Source organism: Vespula vulgaris, chromosome 17 (assembly GCF_905475345.1).
Source record: "Vespula vulgaris chromosome 17, iyVesVulg1.1, whole genome shotgun sequence".
Lineage (NCBI taxonomy): Eukaryota > Metazoa > Arthropoda > Insecta > Hymenoptera > Vespidae > Vespula > Vespula vulgaris.
The window spans coordinates 2741752-2755994 of record NC_066602.1 but is presented as its reverse complement, the minus strand read 5'-3'; the positions used below and the strand labels follow the sequence as shown (position 1 = coordinate 2755994).

At 42.6% G+C, this 14243-nt stretch overlaps 1 long non-coding RNA gene across 1 annotated transcript in view; it reads right to left on the bottom strand.

The window, feature by feature from the left end:
* Positions 1-1410: 1410 nt before the first annotated feature.
* The window catches only part of LOC127069942 (uncharacterized), a 52257-nt gene continuing 39424 nt past the window's right edge, over positions 1411-14243 (bottom strand). The window contains exon 5 of the long non-coding RNA XR_007783795.1: positions 1411-1723. This is a non-coding gene — a long non-coding RNA (uncharacterized LOC127069942). The remainder of the gene's footprint in view (positions 1724-14243) is intronic.

Here is a 14243-nt window from a genome sequence, read left to right as displayed (position 1 = left end):
TCTCTCCGACGTTTTCCTCCGCTTAGCCGTCCTCGTCCAGATACCAGAGCCAACTACCGAAATCGAATATCCAAAAGCCGGTCTACCCGAACCGTGGGATAATTCTTTTGGAGAAAAATTACTGACTGAAATGAAAACGGAGAAAGATATTAGAGATCATCTTCATTGATTTTCTACGTTTTTTTAGTTTCTCTCGAATACGCGCACCTACCTACATACATACATACATACATACATACATACATACATACATACATACATACATACAATTCGTATATATGTATATGTATATTAAAACCCTTCCTCTTGCTTTGACTTTATTTCTTTCTCTTTCTTCTTTTTTTTCTTTAACCCTCTCCCCCACCACCACCACTCCAGATATCTACAACCATTCTCCGTCTCTCTTCTATAGTAGTAAACGACGCGTACCGATAAGGATCGTAATAAATTCTTGTTCGCATGTACGCCGGTAGCGTTCTCGGTAATAATATCGGTAGTACGCCTTTTACACGGTACTTTACGAGTCGCGAGCAAACGTCTCGCGTACGGCACGGCACGGTGCGATGCGGTACGGTGCGATGCGGTGCGGTGCGGTGCGGTGCGGTGCGGCGCGGTACGACGTGGATCGAAGTTCGCGTTGCGTGTAGCTTGAATGTTTAGTGTCTTCGATCGGACAGCGGTACACTATGCCTTGATCTACGATACGCTTTCTCTCCGATCTCGTTGGCCTTGAAACGCGACAATCGTACTACGTAAGGAAAATCCGATGCGCCGGGATGGATATACCAGGATTAGACGAAATCGAATGTACGATCTTCGTTGTTACGAAAAAGCAACACTGTTTAACGATGATCGTAATATCCCACTGTTCGATAGATAATAACCTTTTAAACATCTCCAAAGATAAATTTCCTCGAATAATACGAGTCGATGATTAAATTGAAATCCAAAGAAAAAAAAAAATGATAACGATTATCTCTCGGTAAAAGTTTCTGACGAGAATAAGAACGAATAAAACGACGAATTAAAGTGCTCGAATGGATTAAAGCAACGACCGATTAATCGGAGAAATTATCGAGTTAACGAGGAGTTCGAAGGAACGTCTCTGACGATAACGCGTCTCTCTTTGATCGGTTCTTCGTAACTCGAGTCCATACTCCTCGAGGATTTAAGAATCACGGTATTGCTAAACGAATGAAAACACGATTGGTGTGGGATATAACTACTTATGCCTGGTATCGAAAATTATGAACGAACGCGTTCTTCGTTGGTTTCGTAAGATTTAGCGATATGTATTATGGGGATATGTTGCTGATGTTGCTGCTTACTACTTCTGCTGCTGCTGTTCCTTCTACTCGTGATCTCGAGAACAACTCTCGAAGATTTCGACCTTCGATGCTCGGCTCCTCGTCGTCGTCGTCGTCGTCGTCGTCGTCGTCGACGACGTCGTCGTAGTAGTAGTAGTAGTAGTCGTAGTCGTGGTTGTCGTTCTTCGAGGAATTCGACGTTGGGATCGGAGATCGTTGTGCTCACGCGCTGCTCTCGGTAGAAGAGAACGTTTTCGTCGACCGTTAGTCGGTTGTTGACGAGCAACTGTTTGGACATTATGCCCTGCTTCCCTGTAATCTCTGGCCGATCTCTCCCGGTGTTCCATATGGGGTTGGGACCGAGCGGGTCGTGTGGCGATCCATTACACCTTCCACGTCGTATCTTCTCGCAGCATCTGAGACAAAGGCCCGAAGAGGGGAAAAAGAGAAAAAGATGAAATAAAAAAGAAAGAAAAGAAATAGGAAAAAAGAGGAGAGAGAGAGAGAGAGAAGGATAGATATATGCTTGTCGAGGAAGGAGTCGTTGTTCGTCGATCGACTCGAGAAAACTTGACTTCGTATAAGCTGTCGACGTTGACGGATTCACGCCGTGGAAAGAGATAATATCGACGGTCCCGATATATTCGCCGATCTATCACTCTTCTTTCGGAAATATCGAGAGACTCGGAGATCGTGTGGGATAGACAATCGTTAATCGTGTAACGTTTAAAGGACGTCGAATAATACCGAAGAACGTACAAGTACCGTTTTATACGTCGCTTCTACTAATCCTGGAATCAAAAGTGCTAATGTACATATATATACATACATACGTATATACACACACACACATATATATATATACAGTAGTAGTAACTCGTGACGAAGAAATTTTATATCGTTACGGTATTAGAAATGCGAAACGATAGAAGAACGTGTTTGCCTCTATTCGCGCGTACGAGTAGTCACGGAGAATCGATCGTTGCACAAATTGCCTTGGCCTAACATCTGGCGTCTTATTTGACTATCGGCTCGATCGCGCTTACTCGCGAAGGACGAAGAGAGATCGAGAGAGGGAGAGAGAAAGAGAAAGAGAGAAAGAGATGAGAATTCGATAAAACGTCGTCTCGTGGGTCGTACGTGGTGGTGCAAAGTGCTTCTACGGAAGGTACAATAAGTAAAGAAGGAACAAGCTACATCTGTGAAAGATGGTAAGAATGAAGAGTGAGAGAAAGAGAGAAAGAGAGAATGAGATAGAGAAAGAAAGAAAGAGAGAGAGAGACGATGGCAAACGAGAGAGATCGTAAGAACGAGTTTACATTTCAACGGCACGTGATCGTCGTGGTAAACGGGCGATCGAATCGCCGTGGATGCCGGTTAATTCGCTCGTCGAGTTTGCCCCTATCGTTGGAGAGGCCCAGGGCCCTCCTCTTCCTCCTCCTCCTCCTCCTCCTCCTCCACCATTCTCCATCGCTCTCGAGTGAGTCCCGAGGACGAGCATCGTCGTACATACAAATTTCCTTCTTGTACGCGGCGAACGTATAGATGATTTACTAAAGAAACAAATTTCCCTACATGCTCATGTTCATCGACTTTCGACGACAGAGAAATTACGACATCGGTCGAGTCGTAAAATCTATTTCTTCTTTTTTCTTTTTTTTTTTTTTGGTTTTGTTTCTTTTTCTTTTTTTATTTCTTTAAACTTGACTCAAAGAAGCACGGAGTAGCATACACGTCTCGACGATCGAAATCAACTCTAAATACTAAGAACAATCTATGAAATTTTATTCAGGCTGTTCTTTCTTTTTTTTTTCTTTCTCGGTATTCCTACGAACTGGTCTTTCCTTCTTCTCGATAATTACGATACGACTTTAGAGAGTTTATAGTCTTGGATATAACGGGAGAAACTTCGGTTCTCTTCGAGAGATTCAAATCGAATCCTACTCTATCGATGATATAGAGAGATGGTGGGAAGAACGAATCGGGGTGATCAGGGTCAGGAATAGAATCGTCAGAGATACCGCACATACCGTGGGACTACCTTTAAATCCATCCAACCGATACCGATCTTTGGTTCTATCGATGATGGCCTTTATAAGAGAGGAGATCTCAACTCTGGATCCTGGAAATACGATAATTCGTCGACGATTTTACGAGGCTCGTTTAAGACGTCCTGTCGATTTCATTCGCGCGGCTTAATTGAACGTTTTCTCACAGAGAAAAAGAGAGATAAAGAGGGAAAGAGAGAGAGAGAGAGAGAGAGAGAGAGAGAGAGAGAGAGAGAGAGAGAGTGCGTAAGAAGAAAGAAACGAAAGAAATGAAAAGGATACGAAAGGAGATCAAATTAAATATAAAAATACAAAAATATGAAAAAAGAAAAAATACGTTGCAAGTGGTTACTCCCGACGATCCCAACGGGCCAGAATTTTTTCGAGAACGCAACGAAATATATCCAGGATCTCTGAATCTCACCCATACGCACATACGTCCAAACTAATTTTCCAATTAGCACGGCCAGCTTTGCAACGATCGAACGGAATAACGAGTCGCGCGAGTTAACTTTCCTCCAACAATATATTCCAGCTCGTATCGCGTATTCGTCCGAGCTTTCTCGCGTGAGCGAATGGAATTTTGATTATCTCGTCGAACACGTGAATTGCTGTGGCCGAAGATTATGACTTTTTCAATTACGATTTACGTGGAAGGAGAAAGAGATACACAGACAGACAGACATACAGAGAGAGAGAGAGAGAGAGAGAGAGAGCAAAAAAAAAGAAAAAAGAAAAAAAAGAGAGAGAAAAAAAACGGCGTCGGATAAATCACAATTTTACGAAAAAATGTTTTTCCGATTACCAAACGTTTAAACATTTTAACGAAGATATATCAAACTCGTACGATACTATTACATATAGTAGAATATACGAAAGACAAAGCAGTCGTAATAGACGATCGAGGTGGAGACAAGTTATTCGCTTCATAACTTCAGGTAGAAATCCCTGTGTAAGTACTTCCTCGGTAGGCACACGCGAGAAACGTTGCGAACCGACCATTAACAATTGTAATAAAAAGGACTCGTCTCTACATACGGTTCCACTCCCTCTCTCTCTCTCTCTCTCTCTCTCTCTCTCTCTTTCGTTCTCTCTCGGCACTCGGTGAGCAAGAGGGATAATTTTAATTTAAACAAATGGTCAAGAGGGCGGCGTCTTTGTCCGCGTCTTGTATTATTTATGCTCGACTACGCGAAGCGCACGTGCGCCTCTGTGTCATCGGACGGGTGCGTTGCCTCTCCTGTCGTGTCAATGTTTTCCAGAACCAACCAGGTACCTACGTAGTGTTGTACCTGGTCGCACGAGCACGCGTGCACGTTCACTCTCTGCCGTAGTCTCGTGCCCTCCTCACCGTCATCGTCATTCTCCTACTCCACCACCATCACTCCTCCTTCTCCTTTTCCTCCTCATCTTCCTTTCCTTTTCTTTTCTTTCCTTTCCTCTCCTCTTCCACTTCCTTCAACACTGGTTGTCCATCTTTCTCTTTTTATCTTTCGTTTCTAGGTACATACGTAACATTTGCTTTCTCATGCGAATTTATATTTTCTTCTCGCCTTTTCTCATCTCCTTTCGTTTCGTTTCGTTTCGTTTCGTTTCCTTTCGTCTCGTCCTCGCTCGCGGATTAATCCTTCGTCTTTCTCTCCCGATAATATCTCCTCTTCCATGGAACCGAAACGATCGGAAGGTTTAATTACGAGCAACGACAATGACGGTTACGCCTTTAATCCGTGCGACGGAAGTCACGAAGGACACGACAATTCTCTCGAGCTCGATGAAATTACATATATATATGTATGTATATATATATATATATATATATATATATATATATATATATAAAACTTGAAATGACCCATCGTCGTTCATTTGGGAAAAGTATATACGTACGTACAATACATTCTTTTAACCCTCTGCGCTCGTAAACCGTGCTACGCTCGACACGCCTAATCGTTTATTTACAGGCTCAACATGCAATACCAAAAACAAGACAGAGAAAGAAAGAGAGAGAGAGAGAGAGAGAGAGAGAGAGAGAGAGAGAGAGAAAGAATAGATACGATTGGTCGTACTAATAAGTATATAATAATGTTTTGTCGTAAGAGTATAATAGTTCAATTATATATGTAATAAATAATTAAAATTTTTGATTTCACGAGATAATCCTTGACCGCACGTGAACACCGTGTACCGTCGTCGGCTTCAAAATAATTCCAACCAGTAGAATATATCCATATTACCTTCTCTCAGCGTGCTATAACCGCAAAGGGTCAACTTGATTCCCTATGGCTTTCCTTTTATTCTGTCTTATCCCTTAATCGTAAAACATTCATTCATGAAGTTTCGATTGCTTATTTATCTTTAAAATGGGAAGTGATAAAATTGCGAGTGTTATAAATTAAAAAAGGAATAGTGTCCCCACTCGTAAAGATGAAGTCGACATTCCAGGCAGTTATTATTATCGGCAAACGAAGCGGCAGACTGACTGCCACGATATCTCTCTCTCTCTCTCCTCACTATTTCTCGACGGACTCCGATGATGAGTCACAGTCGCGGTCGTTCTGCTAATTTTTCAATTTATTCCTCCAATTACGGCGAGTACGCGATACGCCGACAATTGGCCATTATTAGTTTCGAAACTAACACGACGGTTCAGTCCGAGTTTCCGTCGGACGGAAGAAATTCGCAAAGAGTCGTCGGCCCCCATTCGTCATTTCTCTCTCTCTCTCTCTCTCTCTCTCTCTCTCTCTCTCACGCACACGTACACGTACACGGACACAGATACAGGACAAACGCAATGAAAATAGAATCAAAAGTTCCTAGAGAGTAGTAAACGTACGGATATCTCTAATCGATCTAAAACGATTATACGATCCACTCGAAATATTATTTAAGGCGTAGTACAATATCTATGATGGGGTAAACGTTAAAAACACCGAAGAATGAATTTCAACGTCTACGAAGTTCAAAGTTAATACGGGAAAGCTCGAACGAAGGAGAAGCGGAAGAACGGAGCAGTCTCGGCTACACTCGTAAAGATGAAGCGAGAAGAAACGATATATCGTCGGTTTGAAGGATGAGGATGAAAGAAGACCGACGATGAGGGGCAACCAGTCGGAAGAGACGGGAGAAGAGATGAGTGAGTGAGAGAGAAACATACAGAGAGAGAGAGAGAGAGAGAGAGAGAGAGAGAGAAGGGAGAAATGGGCGAGGGTGGGAGAGCTACCACGCGGCCTCTATGGACCCCTTTGATCTTCGCCGCTCTTTCGCTTCTGCCTCGCTCTATCGACACTTCATACTTCTACGGCTGATCGCGGCCATAAAACATTATACCAGAGCGCTCAGCCGCCGTAGAGTGCCGCGAGTCGTGGAGACCCCTCCACCTCACCCCCCAGTCCACCCTTCCTCTTTCCTCCTCCCCCTCATTCTCACTCTCTTTCTCTCTCCCTCTATCCCTTTCTCTTCTTTCTGGCACAGCCACCATTGTGTCCAGCATAACCAGCGAGAAACGCGTTCCCAGTACTCGCCAACATTTTTCCCCTAATATACCGAGTACTCATTCATCGTTACCTTATCTCTGAATTTCTATACATTTTTCTTAATATAATATATTATTTTCTATAATATATATGTATATATATATGTGTGTGTGTGTGTCCGCGTATATGTATCTGCGCGCGCATGTCTCTTATATGCGAGAGGAACGTTTAATTATTCGTATTTTGAATCGACCGAACGATTCGCTAATTTATTAATTTATTAATTTACATCATTTACGCGCGTTTATGAATCGGCAATGCAAAGAGAACAGTTGGATCGTAATAAAGCGATATTCTGGTTTCTCGATTTAAAGACATCTCCAGCTCAACGTTGTATCTAGCTCTTTATGAGATAGAACTTCCGTGCTTTTGCGACCTCGGGAAACGTGCTAGGTCAGGTTATTAGGAGGGCACGAGGACTTTTGTTTTATAGAGGGTCGAGGTTTAAAGGAGATGGTATCCTTAAAGCAGCGTGGAAGGTCAGTCGAATTCAAACGACCGTCTCAAAGGATTCTTTTCTTCGTCTCTACGCTATAAGGGATCACGTTACACCGGTCCACTCTCTCTCTCTCTTCGTACCTGTGCGCCAGTAATTATCCTCCGCCCCCTTTCCTCTATCATTCCCCCTTTTACATTCGACTATAGAGACACTTCAGATCGTGTTACAACGCCTCTGATTTTTTTACGATCGTTGAAGATGTAATTTTTCGATAGGACTGGAATAAATCATCGACCCTTTTCCTCCCATACCATTCTGTATCTCCTCCTCCTCCTCCTCTTTTCGTTTCTTCGGATTCGCTAAAGAAGGTGCTATTCGAAAGAAATTTCGCTAATCGAGTAGCTTTACACAGTTTCACCATTTATCTACTTGTTTCCATTTACAAAATTTCTTTCCTCTCGAAGAAAATGAAAGGGATGGGAAGGTTAAAAAAAAGAAGAATATGTATATATCAAAAGGAAAAGAAGTAAACGTAAGTACCAACCTACGTAGTAGAATAATCTCTGTTGTAAACAACGAGACGTACTTTGGTACTAGAGCAGACGACCGAGTATACCGTAATGATAAAAAGCTTTTTATACAATGTCCACCGATTCCGGACCTCACCTTCGAGTTGATTAATCGATATTTCCCGAAATGCCCGAGGGAGTAGAGCTCATCCTTCCTCGTTGTCCTGTGGGAATACAAAGAGCCACGAGTCGCGATACCGTTACGTATGCGATTCGTTAATGACCGAATTAATTTTTCCACGCCATACAACGTTATACACGCTAAGCTCCCCGAAAGAGTGCGACAAAGATAGAAAAAAGAGGGAGGGAGACGGGATAAAGGAGAGAACGAAATAGAAAAAACAAGAATAAGAGAGAGATAGAGAGAGAGAGAGAGAGAGAGAGAGAGTGAGAGAGAAAAGAGCGACAGGTGAAAGAGAGAAAAGCGGACGCGTCGCGCGTTATTAATTAACCTGATAGACCATAAATAAAACTCGGCCCATCCTCCTACATCGTTACCATCCCTGGGGACGAATATAAATAAATAAAAGTTTCTTCTTCGCAGCCGATGCGTTATGTTAATTGGGGCGTTGTCTCGCGACATTCGCACGCACCTATTCTCATTAGCCTTTCGCTATCGAACTGGACTCGTTACATTTATTTTATAGCTACTATTATTTACAGTCACGAGTCTCTCTCTCTCGCTCTCTCTCTCTCTCTCTATCTTTCATTCTCTTTTTATCTCGTTCATTCTCTAGGATGTCAGTAGTAACGCGGGTTACGCGTGCAGCCGTCAAGACGATAGACAACTTGGCTATCGTGACGTTCGTGCATGGTCGTAATGAGAAGCGATTCGTTTGTGTCTGCCATCTTCATTCGTCTTTTATATTTATTTATTTATTTATTTATTTATTTATTTATTTATTTTTCATTTCACGTTATATCTCTCGCAGAGACTTATTCAATTCATCGTGTCGCCTACATATATCTAATCGGGCAGGAGATGTTAATAAGACGACGTGATAATAGATCTTTAAGTTCTTTCAATCTTTCGCACGAGACTAGGCCTGTCTCTCGCGAGGAAATAAATAAAAAAGAAAAGAAACGAAAAAGAAAGACAGAAACGAAGAAACAAAGAAAGGAAGAAAAAAGAAGACGACGAAAGGAGAAAGAGAAAGAGAAAGAAAAGGGGAAGGGACAGGGGGTGAGTGGGGGAAACTGAGAAGAAGAATTCAGCTATGTGTGTACATACTGGCGAGCAGCAAAAGTGGCAAGTAACGACTCGCGTCGGAAACGCAACGGTCCGTCGTGCATCAAGCACGTCCGTAACAGGCGCATCGCGAAGCGCTCGTTACGGACAACTCTTGTCCTCTGCTGGACGCTCGGCGTGTGCCTTGCATTTAGTACGTAGGACCACCCTAGCGTAGTACGAGAGAAACGGAGAAAGAATAAAGGAGAGGGACAGAGAAAAACAGAGACACAGAAAGAGAGACAGAGAGAAGGAAGGAAAGAGAGAGAGAGAGAGAGAGAGAGAACCTCTTCGCAGACGTTAACGTTTTGCCGGGTTGCATCTGCCCACGTACCTTTCGTTCTTCACGAACGCGAGGAGAGACGACGACAACGACGACGACGACGACGACGACGACTACGACGACGACGACGACCGCTCCTCTCCACCATGCGGATATTTATACAGCTATTGTCCCCGAATCTGGCACCGATAACTCAAGCTAATTATACCGACTGCAAGACGGATTGTTCTGGAGAAGTCAAGCCGAGCTGAGACGCGCGAAAAGCGAGCCAGTTCTTTTCTTAAACAAACGACGAAGACGAAGACGAAGACGAAGAGGAGGAGGAGGACGAAGACGAAGACGACGACGACGACGACGAGAGGAAAACGAAAGATTCGCTTCTTTCGAAGTTACTTTCAATTCGTTTCATTGGAAGAATTTCAAAGACGTCCATCTGGAACTTCGATCGAATGAGAAACAGAGACTCGGAGAGACTGACGGAGAGAGGAAATAAGAGTTTTTTAATACGTTATAATTATGATGTTTCTATTCGTAAAAATAACGCGAGAGGATACATTATAATTAAAAAATTCGATATTATCCTTTCGTAGATTTTTCAGAAATAAATTCTTCGCAAATGTCAATCATTGAAAATTTCCTTTTCGATCTTTAAACCTCTTAAACGTTATTATCAAAGATCCATTTTCAGCGGTATATCTTAATCATTCAAAACAATTACGCGAATATAGATTTTCCCGTTCGAGTGAGAATGAGAACGTCTTACTGCCGCGGATAGGTAATAGTGCCTCCTCTCGATCCTCTCTAACGTTGATGTTAGCAATGCCAGTGGTTGTAGTTCGAGGTACGAAGCAATTTACGTTCGTGAGAATAACGGGTGCTTTTATAGCGCGCCTTTGCAACGCGATAACTTATTTCTGTCTCGCGTACCTAAAACCGACTATGCGTTCTGCGATTTATAAAAAGCGATTTTACAAGCGTATTCGAATACTCTATCCCCTCTCTCTCTCTCTCTCTCCCTCTCGTACCATTTCCGGCTATATCACCTTCCTTCTAACCTATGGATTACGCATTTTATCTTATTTTATCGCTTAAGGCCACGATCTCCGTCAATTTTATTTCGTTAACTTGTAAGAAGGATCGGTTCTTACCGATCGAAGCAAACGTTGTACTTGGAAAAGTTTTTAGTGCCCTTCGTAATCTCGAAAACCGGCTTGTCTCTCTCTCTCTATCTATCTCAGGGAAGAAGGACGGCTTCCCTGTTCTTAAGAATCTCTTTTCAAAGTGGTTGCAACTTTCCTGTTCCACGATCGTTGATCGTAGTTTATTACGAATCGGGTACGGTCCAGATATGCGGAGAGTAGTATATCGTCGTCACATTCGAGCTCGCCCATCTGACGATATTATTACAGATTGCACGAACTCGCTGTGAAATCCATGATGAACCGTTTAATGCTCTTCGACATACTCAAAAGCGATCCCATTATCCTTTGATACTATGCACACCACTATGGATAGGTTGCGATAAAGAATTATCCTTGAAAATTGCTCCGTTGTTCCGAGTTTTAAATCCTTTTGTCAAAGAAACCACACGGATTATTTTTCTTTACGTCTTACGTGATATTAGCTCGCAAATCACATACGCGCGGACGCATCTTCTTCAATAATCTACAACCTTTCGTTTCTTTATATAGCACACTCGGTTGCACTCATTAATGATCGAATAATTACAGATAGTCAAGCACGAGGGGGAATTTATTAAAGAATCCTTAATTGACTCTTAATTCCGTTCCTCTTGCTAACGTTACGCGTAACGGTGGCTGCGTTCACGGACATAGAGAGGTTTCTGAAAAAAGAAAAAGAAGGAAAAAGAAAAAGAAAAAGAAAAAAAAAGATATACAAAAATTAGAAAAAAAGATTAAAACGAAGGAAGGAATCGCCATACGAGGTATGTAAAACGATAGCCTGGTTACATTTATAAAACATACATAATTCTTGATATTTTGTATACGATCGGTATCTAGTTGCGTGCAGTCCGATACTCGAGCAATATCGATACACTCGATGCTCGACTTAATGCTTCCTTCATACAAATTGGCTTGTTTTCCAGAAAATAACCAAGTAGAAAACACGATTCGTTCGAGCGACGTTTCGAAGATGCATCTACGCAAAAAAAGAAATATATATATATATATACACATGTACACACACATCGTTAAATTTATCGTAAAACGAAAAGGAAAGGGCAACACGATTTAATAATAAGCGAAGAGAACGAACACCCTGTTTTAATTATTAATATCGAAGGCAAGAGCTCAGAGTTCCAGACCGGAAGTAGGTTTTATAAGAGACGGGCGCACGTTAACCAAGACGGATTAACATTAATTTCAATAGCACGCGTTCCGTAATGATAACAAACAATTAAGCCGAGTCAAGAGAGTACGGCCGGTCGTGGTTAGATGAGATCATCGATGGTGCGAGGAACGTCGAGGAGGAGAGTTAACGGACACGTAGACGGCGTGTGGCTACCATTACACTCGTTAACGCCCGTCCGCTAACGTAACTAATAGATTATGAACCCTATGAATTAATATCGTTGCCAGTCCAAAGGGTTCTCAAGTAAACTCTCTGTCTTTTTCCAATTAACGACCTACGAGCGTTCTAATTTAATATCTAGTATTATTACGTTGGATTTTGTTTTTCTTTTTCTTGTTCTCTTTCGATGTTATTTTTTCGCGTTAACGAATATATTCCTATCGATGGAATAACGACGTCGATAAAACATCTACGATCGCATTCTTAATAAAAAAAAATCTTAGACTCAGATTTTTAACTCGATCGCAGTTTGAGAACCACTCGGAGTCGGTGTAAAATAAAGCACCACATACTGTATCAATTAGCGAATGAGTGCCGCGACAATATCCTGTGTCTGGACCGCCGGCTCACGGCCGGTTTTCTACTCGATGCAACGACAGCAGATATCTCGGAGAATGATGTCATCGTGACATCATAACGTCCTTTCGATAAGCTTCATCATAACCGTTAATTAGATCGAACGTTGCGTAACCAAGAACTTGGTTAAGCCAAGATATTGTAATAATAGTTAGGTTTCGAAGTATTACGAAACTTTGCTAATAAAACGTACGTACGCTCGACGGAGAAAAAGTTTCAACATTTTTTTCTTTCTTTCTTTCTTTTATCATCATTGTCATCATCATCATCACCATCATCATTATTATTTAAATGAACGACGGAGTGCAAATTAATCGACATAAAAAAAGAAGAAAGAAAAACAAGAAAATGAAGAAAGATAAAAGGGTAAGCTAATCGAAAAAAAGATGGGCGATCGAATCGCAAAGAAGAGGGTCATCGCGCCAGACAGTCTGGATTCGAAAGAGTCTCGAGAGCTCGGTGCACTTGCTAGTCCGATCACGCAGTATGGGACACGCGTGCGTGCACGGTGTAATTATGGTGACGCGTGGGCCAAGACGCCACCGTATCAACGAGCGAGAGCGAGAGTGCCGAGCGTTCATTAACTCTTGCTCGGTGTGTACGCTTGAAGAAAGAACGAAGGAGAGGGAGAAAGAGAGAGACGATGGTCGAAGACGAGAGAGAAAGAAAGAGAGAGAGAGAGAGATCCTCCTCCCTCTTTCTCTTTTCATCTCTTTTCATCTTCTCTTCTTGTCGCGTTCTCTCTCTCTCTCTCTCTTTCATTCTATCCATCTATCTCTTTCTCTTTCTAGCTCGCTCTCGCTTCAGCCTCTTAAACACGAGCCGCGTGGGACTACGCGGATTTAAAGGCGAGGAAGCGCTCTCGGTTCTCGCTTTGCCGGAAGTTGCTGATTGCTTGACACTGCCTGTCACGACTTAGACGGCGCATCGATTGCTCCTAATTTGCGAGTCTTACACGCGAATGGAATAAATTATATCCTTAACCCTTCGCGATCCCACGTCGTCGCGTCCGACTAGTACAAACGAACGAATGAACGAACGAATGAATGAACGAACGAACGAACGAACGAACGAACGAACATGGCAAGTAGATAAATCTATCCTCTTCGAGATCAATTTTATTCGATCGTCTGGCCTTTGAAATTGATAATACGCGACTCTACGATCGGTTCGAACAATGGAACGAATTTGACGTTTAGCGATCAACGTTGTTACGATTAGCAGATATGCATCAGACGAATTTCTATTAACTTGGAGAGAGAAATACAATGTTTTCTCTCTCTCTTTCTTTTTTTTATTAGAACGATCGAAAATGGGTTCGAAGTTTCAATCAACGTTATAGTTCCTACACGCGAGTATCACGCACTTATATAGACGAGCGAAACCATGGATAGATAGATAGGTAGGAAGAACGTACTACTACGTACGTACGTAGGGACGTACATAGGTCGCAGGAAAAGCGTAGGGAAAGCGCGCCCTCGCGAGTTTTCCCCGGGAAATTCTGGCTAGTGCTAGAACTGCCGACGTTGGATCGGCCAAAGCAGCTAATATACCAAAGTTTTCGCATCATCCGCCTAGCTATCTTCCATCTCTTCGGCTCTTTCCACGCTTATTAAGTCCCGCCAGTGATTTCTCCGGCCAGCGGGAGGTATTCCCAGTGTATATAATGCCGCCTTCGAGCCGTCCACTACTCACTCTCCTTTACTTCGCGAAAGAGCTTCATTTGCTTTTCCGAGGGTACGGATTGGCGAGTGCCTGAAAAAAGAGAGAGAGAGAGAGAGAGAAGAAAAAAAAAGAATGAGAAGCCGTATTGGAACTTGCGGAAACGGCGATTCGAGATGGAAAGTTATTAACCGTAGAACCAGCCAGTTAGAGTATCTCTCTCTC